This window comes from Macaca fascicularis, chromosome 2, assembly GCF_037993035.2.
Source record: "Macaca fascicularis isolate 582-1 chromosome 2, T2T-MFA8v1.1".
Taxonomy (NCBI): domain Eukaryota; kingdom Metazoa; phylum Chordata; class Mammalia; order Primates; family Cercopithecidae; genus Macaca; species Macaca fascicularis.
The window spans coordinates 173,434,871-173,446,126 of NC_088376.1; the positions used below are offsets into that span (position 1 = coordinate 173,434,871).

Below are 11,256 nucleotides of genomic sequence, written 5' to 3' on the forward strand. Positions count from 1 at the left end.
CCCACCAGACTGGGCCAGGATCTCTTAGCATCCAGAGAGATCCTTATAACACTTAGTATGATAGTAAATGAATCATTTGTGTTTTTTTATTGAGTGATACCTGCTAGTTTGCAATCTCCATCAGTGCTAGGAACATATTGGTATTTTTCACCACTGTACTGTGACTTGCAATTTCTAGACACTTAAAACATTAAGTGCATTTCAGTAGCAAAGACAGGGAATCAACCTAGGTGCCCATCAGTAGTAAACTGGGTAAAGAAAATGTGGTACATATACACCACAGAATACTACAGAGCCATTAAAATAGAATGAAATTCTGTCTTTTGCAGCAATCTGGATGCAGCTGGAGGCCATTATCCTAATCAAATTAACGCAGGAACAGAAAACCAAATACCACATCTTCTCACTTATAAGTGGGAGCTAAACAGTGAGTACTCATGGACATAAAACTAGCAACAATAGACACTGAGGACCACCTGGAGCCAAGGGGAGGTGGGCAAGGGTTGAAAAACTATCGGATACTATGCTCAGTACTGGGTGACAGGATCAGTTGTACCCCAAACCTCAGCAACGTACAATATACCCAGGTAACAAACCTGCATATGTACCCCCTGAATCTAAAATAAAAGTTGAAATTATAAATAAAATATTTTTTAAATAAAAATAAAATAAAATAGAGTGAATTAATGTAAGTAACATTACACTAATATTTTGCAGAATTTTTTCAAGTGTTCATGCCCCTGAGGCATATAGTTTCTAAAAGGTCCTGCAGAAGTATTGAGGCCTGAAATTGCCCTGTGGTGTTTGCTAGGTAAGGTTTGAACAAGAATTACATTTGATTCCTTATCCTGATTAATTATTACAATGCCCTTAACTGCACTGGTAATTTTCAAAGTATCAGGAAAGAACTTACAACACAAAGTACACACATTCAGAATGTAATTTCCTTTTATACTGTTAAATTAAACTCAGCAGGCATTCAAGGACCATCACTGTTAACATCAATTATCTCTACATTCTAAATGTGTGGAAGTGCAGCTAGGGAATTTATGCTTAACTTCATGCCATGTAAACCAGGGTTTGCTATAAAATGTTATATTAGTGTCACTAAGCATAATCACTCATATACCTCTTACATGTTCTACTCTGTATTAGCAATTTCCAAGTATTTACTGCTGCTTTTTCCCTCTGATTTGCTATTGATAGCAGGTTGGATGTAGTAAAGGAACACACGTGATTCAAGCACGATTCACTTTAAGCTCTATCATACTTTTATTCTTTTCTAAACTATGGCATACACGTCAATGTTTCTTCTTAGGTTTATCGTCATTAAAATCTCTCATGTAGATATGAAATATAATCATTTCTGTGTGCTTCAAGTCAAATCAGGAGGAAGGACTACTTGCATCTCACAGGACTTTCCTACTGATTATCCAAACTATAGATAGATATCTGAGTAAATGGTTGTGTCCAAGCCAAACCTTAAGCCCATGCCTACCAGTACTATTCAAAGAACAGCTCTCCTTACGAAGGTTGATGGCGAATTTGTTATGATTGTTTATTTTATAACATTTTTTTTTCATTTCTATACTCATACTTCAATATAATTGTTTAGGTTAGAGTGTTGATAATTATAGGCTTTCTTGCAGTTCTGGCAAATTGTAGAAACTATGAGTCTATAAATGAGGATACCTCATTCCAACAAATTCACATTTTTATTCATTTGACAGTTTGTTAATAGTACTTAGTATTTCTTTTACTTGAAAGGTTATTTGGCTGAGTGCAGTGGCTCACACCATAATCCCAGCACTTTGGGAGGATGAGACAGGTGGATCACCTGAGGTCAGGAGTTCGAGACCAGCCTGGCCAACATAGTGAAACCCCATCTCTACTAAAAATACACAAAATTAGCTGGGTGTGGTGGCAGTCACCTATAATCCCAGCTACTAGGGAAGCTGAGGCAGGAGAATTGCTTGAACCCAGGAGATGGAGGTTGCAGTGAGCCGAGTTGGTGCCACTGCACTCCAGCCTAGGCAACAGCGCGAGCCTCCGTCTCAAAAAATTTTAAAAAAGATTATTCAAAACTGAATTTTTGTTCACATTGCTTCATTTATTCCTTATATCTAACCAAACATAAGTCTCTTACATTTTCCCCTCCCTCTCCCATCCCTATTATCTTGGCACACCTGTGTGTAAGAACTGTCAAGTGCTGCCTCTAATAGGAAGACCGAACTCCTGCCTTTTTCAGGAGCCTCCATAATATGGTTCTAGCCATATCCAACCTGTTTCAACCTCTCTGGATCACGTAACTTGAGTTTTGGTAGACATAGATTTGTTTATTCTTATCTTTTACACTTACTATGCATACTGCTCTCAATGGCCCTCCTTATTCATCCTTCAAGACCAAGTTCAATTTTCACCTTGTGAAAGACATCCTCTATTTACCCTCCAGGTCTACTCTCCATCCTTTGACCTTGACCTCTACACAGATGGCTGATTGACTACACTGATAGGCCCCTTTGACCTCTATCTGTCAATTATGTTTGGCCAAAAGGAAGCCCAGTCAGAAGATGGGAAAGGAAGAGAGAAGAGGGTGAGGTTGTGGTATTTATTCCTGTAATCCATTCTTTTTTGTGAGACGGAGTTTCGCTCTTGTTGCCCAGGCTGGAGTGCAATGGTGCGATCTCAGCTCACTGCAACCTCTGCCTCCCAGGTTCAAGCGATTCTCCTGCCTCAGCCTCCCGAGTAGCTGGGATTACGGGCATGCACCACCACACCTGACTAATTTTTGTATTTCTAGTAGAGCAGGGTTTCTCCATGTTGGTCAGGCTGGTCTCAAACTCCTGACCTCAGGTGATCTGCCTGCCTCGGCCTCCCAAAGTGCTGATTAGAGGTGTGAGCCACCGTGCCCGGCCTCCTCTAATCTATTCTTATAAGGGATCTGGACCTGGATTTTATTCCTCAATAAAAGGCAGGTCTCTCCACAAGACTCCTTTCTTCCAGATTCTAGAATTACTCCATTTCTTAATCCCTTCAGATGGCAATGGCCAGGATGCTACTAGCCTCATGGTAATGCAGCATCCCTTGTGGTTTCCACATACCCTGAATGCATTTTTGTAAATAGTTTCTTTATTAAATCTTATTAAATCTGTTTCCTGTTAGGATCCTGATTAAGGCACATCTCTTCCAAGAAGCCTTACACAATAACTCCAATTCCCTTTCAGGTGATATAGTACACATTTATCACACTGCAGTGTCTTTAAAGTATGTCTACAAATTATTTGATACTTCTCTCTTTGAAAAGTAAGGTACTTAATTCCCCTCTCCTTTGCTGTGTGCTTTAGGAAGTGGCAGAAATCTTGATATGTGACTTCTCTATTAAAACACAAAAGGCATAGTGACTTCCTCCTTGCTGTGTCTCTTGGACCACTCACTCTAGGAAAGCCAGTTGCTAGCTGACACTCAAGCAGCCCTAGGTAGAGGTTCACATAGCAAGAACTTGGTACCCCTTGCCAATAGCCATGTGAACAAGTGGAGCAGAGCCTTTATCCCCAATCAAGCCTTCAGATGACTGCAGACCTGGTTGACATCTTGACTCAACCTCTTGAGAGATCCTGGGCCAGAAACACCCAGCTAAGCTGCTCCCAAATTTCTGATCTACAAAAGCTGTGAACTTGTTATTTTAAGCTGCTAAGTTCTGGAGGGTAATTTATTATGTAGCAATAGATACCTAATAATAATAGAGAACTAGTACAACAAGACACACATAGCTAGACACATAGCCTCTATAGAGTTTTGGGCCACAATGGTGCAAGGCAGATTCCAAACTGGATCAACCTAGAACTGTTTGTCTTTAATTATTTCACTTTTTTCCCTAATGACTAATCTTTGGATACTCCCAATAATCATGCCCCCAAATTTATTTATAACTTTGCTTTTGGTGTATCTTAGGGAATTTCCTGCCCATGACATCAGCAGTACCCCACAATTTTGTCCCATGGACCATAAACTAAACCTAAGCCCTACTCACTACTTCTCCAGTCCTGACAATAAGGTTTTTATTACCAATATTATGTCACACGAAGATAACATTTTCACATTTTTCTCTTCATTTTCCTGTTACATTTACATTATACAATAAGACTTAAAGCAGTAGTATATGCCTTGCCTTTCTTAACTATATTGCAAAGGAAGGAATTATAACCTCATTTTTCTATATTCTTTATTCTACTCCCTTGGATATCTAGTAGAGCATACCCAGTAAGATTACTACATATTCTGTATTGATGGTAACCCTTTATTTTTTTGGTTTCGGAGTTTTTTATTTATATCAATTTGCTAGTCAAATGCATCACTTTCCTCCATAATCTCTAAAGTAATTATATAGAAAACATTGTTTCTGTTTTCTAGACTCAACTTGGACATAAATGAAGATGACTCTATCCTGCTATTACTGAGTTAGCTCTTGGAAAAATAGGAACATAAGTAACATGTCCAGAGTAAATGGATGATTTATTCTCCTAGATAACTTGATTTGACAAAAAGAAAACCAGGCTTCCAGGTTCTTTTTTCCTTTGTCCAATAAAAATAAGCCTTTGAGACAGCTTCTCTGCCACTGACACTCCATTAACTGTCAATATAGTGGAGCTACACAGTTATAAATATGTAAAATGTGATATGCACAAGGCTATTTTGCATAGTGTGCCTGTGTTCCCAGCTGCTTGCTATTTTTGTTCAAGTCAAACATGTTTTGATGTGCCTATTTTGTTGTTTTTGTTTGAATTTTGTTATACTGAATGATTAAAAGCAGCTTAAAAAATCATCAGATATCCAAATGTTCCTGAAATACATCCAAAATCTAACCTTCTGTGTTTGAATATAAATATAGATGCTAATATGGCAGTAACACAGAAATTTGTGTTTTATTAAATCTTTCACATACAGGACCTAAATTATGCATAATTCGTACATAAAATGTGCATATGAACTCCAGAAGGTTAAAGTATGTACAGCTGAGTTACATAAAACCAGAGCAAAGTAGAAATTCAGAAGAGAGATTTCAGTTCAACTCTTACATTTGATTTATGGGGAATTCAATGCCGAGGTATGTTAAGGTATTTTTTTCATGATCACACAGGCAATTCAATGACAGACATACACAGAACTAAATTTCTAGTGACTCTTGTTTCAGTGTTTCTTTCCTATAAAATAAAATCAGAAGTGGTACTTTGTCATATAGAAGAAGACTGAATGCCTTATCCAAGAGTGCCTTATTCTCCATGTTCTAGGATCTGATGCTCTGCCTAGATAGTTCAGCCTTTCTATTTTTATGTTCAGGAATAAATAATTTATTAGAGGCAGAATCTCACTAAATCAAAGGTATCTAACACTGAGGTAGTCATGAGAATGACAATTTCTAATTTAACAGTAAGAAGTAGAAAATTCTGGAGAACATAAGATTCAGTCAGCATTAATATTATACTCAAGCTACATAGAAAGCTAGATATACATCACTATTCATTCATCATGAGAAACTATTACAGATATCAATAATGTATTCTTATGTAATCAGAGAATGTCCCTCCTAAGCCTACGGGATAAAAACTCAAAAGCCTACAGGGGCTAGTGGTTCGGTTGCTGAAACAGCTGGGTGAAATACCACAGGGAACAGCAAATATTCTGGTAAATGGAATATAAAGGTCCTGTTTAAAGGGAACAGCTGCTTTTTTATTCAGCCTTAAAAAGAAGTAGATTCTGTCATTTGTGACAACATGGATGAACCTGGAGGACATCATACTAAGTGAAATAAGCCAGACCCAGAAAAGCAAATACTGCATGATCTCACTTATATTGTGAGAATATAAAACAGCTGAACTCATAAAAGCAGAGTAGAATGGTGGCTGCCAGGGATGGGGAATGGGGAAAATAGAGAGATGTTGCTCAAAAGGTACACAGGTTCAGTTACACAGAATGAATAAGTTCTGGAGATCTAATGTATGGCACTAAACTATAGTTAATAATACTGCATTGTAAAGTTGTCCCTCCATATCCATGGGAAATTGATTCCAGGACCTCCTGTGCATACCAAGATCAAGAATGTTCATGTCGCTGATATAGAATGGCATAATATTTTCATATAACTTATGCACATCCTCACATATACTTAAATAATCTCTAGATTCCTTATAACACTTAATACAATGTAAATACTACGTGTATTAGTCTGTTCTCACACTGCTAATAAAGACATGCCCTAGACTGGGTAGTTTATAAAGAAAGTGGTTTAATGTACTCACAGTTCCACATGGCGGCAGAGGCCTCACAATCATGGCAGAAGGTGAATGAGGAGCAAAGTTTCATCTTACATGGTGGCAGGCAAGAAAGCTTGTGCAGGGGAACTCCCTCATTTATAAAACCATCAGATCTCATGAGACTTATTCACTACCACAAGAACAGTATGGGGGAAACTGCCCCCACGATTCAATTATCTCCACCTGGTCCGACTTGACATGTGGGGATTATTACAATTCAAGGTGAGATTTGGGTGGGGGCACAGCCAAACCATATCACTATGTAAAGAGTTTTTATATGCTATATTTCAGGGAATAACAAGAAAAAAAGTCTGTACATGTTCACTACAGATGCAATTTTTTTTCTGAATATTTTTTACCCATGGTTTGTTGACTCCACAGATGCAGAACTCATCTATGGAAAGCTAACTATATTTTTGAAATTTGCTAAGATCTGTTCTTGAGTGTTCTTACCACAAAAAAAATCATAACTATGTGATGTGATTAGTATGTTAATTATCTTTATTGTGGTTATCATTTTACAATGTATGCATATATAAAAACATCACATTGTACACTTAAAACATACACAATTTTTATTCCTTAAGTGTACCTCAATAAGGATGGAAAACAAATAAACCTATAAAAGGAGCAGCTGCTCTTTTTCTCTAGCCAGTTGCCTACTATCTAGATAACTGAAGGTAATCTTACAAAACTTTCTATTTTGGGAAAGAAAGCAAGATCAATTACAAATTACTTTCTCAATTTGTATATATTTGCAACTATTGAAGAACATTTAATTATGTAAGAAAAAAATTCTGGTGTGAATTTGGACTCTGAGTCCTCAGTTTACAGCATATTCTATTCAGAGTTACACAGAAAGTCAGATCATAACCAGATATTTACTTACCTATGACAGAATCAGAACAAGAGGAGTAATGATTGTCCAATGTCACTAGTCTAATAAAGTCCCAAGTAGCATTTCCACTAGAGATAGTGTTGCCAATGAGGACCAGAAATACCATAAGTTCACTTAATCTATTCCCTGCATCTGTTTCCAAACCAAGAATGGCCTTGCCATTGGCTGAGAGATACTTGTGATCCATCAGTTGCGATTCCATTTCTCCAGTACTGTATATATAACTATGTCCAAAATTTTCTCAACAACTCTCCATTCTTTCTGTGCCCCGAGGATGACCAACCCCATTCTGATTTTTTAAAATATCTTTTATAGATATTTTCATACATTCTTTTTTGTTAATGAGAGATTGGTTGGCCTGGGAACAGTCCTGTCTCCTCCAAGTAAATTTGGATTTGCCTGCTCAGATCCTTCCTGTGGTGATCTTACATTTAACTTTTGAGTGTGGAATCTTATCTTCTTCACATCCAAGTTCTTGGGGGGTTTACATCAATGTGGCCTCTAATTCTGACCTATATTAAGACTAGCTCATGGCACAAAGTCTTCAAGGCCATGGAGTGGCATGTATTTCCAGATGCAATAAACACATACATAAATAGGTTAAAGGTTGGTCTTTTTCTAAAATATCAAACCAGTTGCTGAACTAGGTGGCATTTATAGTATCCTGTGTTCTCTATTCTGGGTCTTAATGAGTGCCAGCAACTTGCCATTTGCCCAGAAGGAGTTGAGAAGACCCTTGTATTGTTCTTTAAAAAAAAAAAAAAAAAAAAAAAAAACTGTGGTTCAAAATAGGTATTATATATTACCTATGGGATATTTGGATACAGGCGTGCAATGCGAAATAAGCACATCATGGGGAATGGGGTATCCATCCCCTCAAGCATTTTTCCTTTGAGTTACAAACAATCCAATTACACTCTTTAAGTCATTTTAAAATATACAGTTATTATTGACTATAGTCACCCTGTTGTGCTATCAAATAGTAGGTCTTATTCATTCTTTCTATTTTTTGTACCCATTAAACATCCCCACCTCTCCCACAGTCATCTACTACAATTTGTATTGTTCTTAGCACTCAGGGTACACTACAACCAGGTATCAGGCACTCTAATTACCACCTCACTGCTTCCTCATCCTTCACACACAAAGTGCATACGACAGAGGGAACAAAGCATTGAATTTTCACAAATAACCAATCATGTTTCCCCATGGGATCTTGAGTTGATGGGGCCATGGTTGTGGCACTGCTTTTAGCCAGTTCTGCGGGGGTGGTGGCAATGTTATCTCAATATTCTTCTTGCTTAGCATCCCACCTAGGTTACCAAGGAGCTTGCCATGAAGGCCACTTGCTGGACAGCAGCTCCAGGTTTCCCATCCATGACTCCAGAGGCAATAAGAGTCAAACAAATAGGTAGGTGGTTTCTTAGTTGCTGTTTAATAAAGCTCCAATAATCTTTTACATATGATCTGTTTGTACCAGTAGTGGTCACCACTTCCCATTACCTAAGAACTATATATAGCCTTCCTTCTTTCACGCTTACCCTGTACACTATACAAAGAGGCAAGGTGGTAGAGTAATAAAAAGTATCGGTTCTAGAACAAGATTGACTTCACAGCTTGCTCTGCTACCTAGCAGGCTCATGCCTCAATTTCCTCACTTGTAAAATAGAAATTAACACAGAACTTATTGCATACATCTTTGAAACTATTAAATGAGTTAATGCTAGACACTTAGAATAGTGCCTGGCATATTATCAGCAATATATAAATTTTATTTAGCTATTATTTTTATTATCACATACATTATCATCACTATGACTGTGCCTTTATTAATTTTTTCTGATAATTCTGCTCACTGTCCCCATAATTTCATATATGTTTGTCAAACACATGTCCCAACTTCTGGTTTGGAAAATATGTTCATCATAAAGAAAATATATTTTTAAAACAATGCTGCCGTTCAATTTTCCTAAACTTAAACACCAGCTGTAGAGTGCCCTAGCAGGAAACACCTCCTGATGTCTTCTAGTCCCTTGTACTCTGTTTTCCTTCTGTGTCTTGGTCCATAAAGGGCTAATTTCTTTAGATTCTTTAGCTCAAAATCAAGTCTCAAATGTCAAACAGTAAATGTGTTTTCCTTTTTTAATCACAAAAGGATATTTTGCATGCTAATTCAAGATTCTTTCCATCTAGACCATATACTCTTCTCAATGAGGCTTTTTAAACACTAGTGTAATTTTCATTTTGACTCTGCGCAGGATAATTAAGAGTCTTAGTCATTTAAAATAATTTCCAGAAAAACTGCTTATAGTAGAGATCATTGCTATATTAATGTAATAAGTTAGTCTACCTAGTAAGTCACATGTGACTCACTACTTTTCACATGTTGTTTTCATTAGTCAAGACATTGAGGGAAAAAGACATAAGTCTTGTGACAGAGGTGACATTTTCAGTTATCCATTACTGTGTAATAAACCACCTCAAAATTTAGTGACTTGTACCAACAGCCATGTATCTTTTATGTTTCTGTAGGATTTACTGGGATCAGTTGGGTGGTTCTTCTGCTCCATAGGATATCGGCTGGGTCTCCAGCCAAGTTATATAGGGCTTTAACTGAACTGGAACATCCAAGATGGTTCCCTCTCAGGCTGGCAGTTGATACTGGCTGTCCACTGGGAGAATCCCTGGGGCTGTAAAACAAAGCATCTCAGGGCTCATGGTGCTTACAGCATGGCAGCTGGGTTTTGAGGAGTATCACAAAAGTGAGCGCTCCAAAAGGAAAAAAGTGGAAGCTCTTAGTTCTTCTGAGGCCTGAACTCAGAAGTCTCAGAATATTCTATTAGTCAAAGCAGTCATAGGAGTAGCCCAAATTCAAAGGGAAGGGGTATACTCTATCTCTTCTTGTGAGGACTGGACTACAGTACAGGGAGGAGAAGAACTGCAGGAGCTACCTTTGGAAACTGGCTACCACCATAACCAAATACTTCCTCTTTTTTACAGGTTTCTTCTGCCTAATGATGGACAACAAATGGATTAAAGGAGTCATTCAAAAGACAGAACAGGCCAGCTCATGCCTGTAATCCCAGCACTTTGGGAGGCTGAGGTGGGCAGATCACTTGAGGTCAGGAGTTCGAGAGCAGCCTGGCCAACGTGGTGAAACACTGGCTCTACTGAAAATTCAAAAATTAGCTGGGTGTAGGGGCACGTGCCTGTAATCCCAGCTACTCGGGAGGCTGAGGCACAAGAATCACTTGAACCCGGGAGGCAGAGGTTGCAGTGAGCCAAGATCACACCACTGCACTCCAGCCTGGGTGATGGAATGAGACTCTATCTCAAAAAACAAAAAAGTAAAAATAAAAAGAATAGATTATGATTAATGTCTTTAAATGTTGTTGAAACACAGTAAAAAGAAATATGATCTTGGAATCAGAACATTAGAGTTCTCAATCAGGCTCTATGATTTATAAGCTAATGTAACCCAGAACAACTAATCTAAAGTGAATATCAAAGATTATTCTCTAACAAGATGAGTCTGAGGAAAAATAGGCAAAGACCCACTTTGTGAAGGAAAGTAAAATAACTGTTATAGTCAACATGTAACTTTCTAAGGAAAAAAAAAAAAATTTATCAGACTTAAAAAAACAAATGCAGTTTGTCAATATTGTCCCAGTATACTATCAGGCTTCTCTAATAGTTGACATAACCATAACCACAAAATATATAAGCTATATTGCCATGCAAGGCTAAAGACAAAAGTCAACCAGGATGGAGTGAGGAACTGGGAAGCGGAAAACAGGCAGAGGTAAAGAGAATAGCACAGTTCTTCTGGCCTGTTTTCTTATCCAGATTTTCTGAATTAAAAAGCAATTTTAAATTAGAATTCTTCAACCCTAGTTCTATACTAAAACTGCCTGTGGAACTTGAGAAGGCGTAAGTTCATCTTGTGCATCCTATTCCTCCTATCTGTAACACATTTTACTCTTGATAAATTTCAATTTATCCTTTAAGTCTCAGTTCGGAAGTCATCTACAAGAAGGCTTCCTGGAA

At 37.8% G+C, this 11,256-nt stretch overlaps 1 long non-coding RNA gene across 1 annotated transcript; it reads left to right on the top strand.

Annotated features, from left to right (window-relative positions):
• The first annotated feature begins 326 nt into the window (after positions 1 to 326).
• LOC135969539 (uncharacterized) lies at positions 327 to 10,774 on the top strand. The gene is made up of 3 exons (XR_010584800.2): positions 327 to 427; positions 8,515 to 8,620; positions 10,210 to 10,774. It is a non-coding gene; the product is annotated as an uncharacterized lncRNA (long non-coding RNA).
• The last annotated feature ends 482 nt before the right edge of the window (positions 10,775 to 11,256 follow it).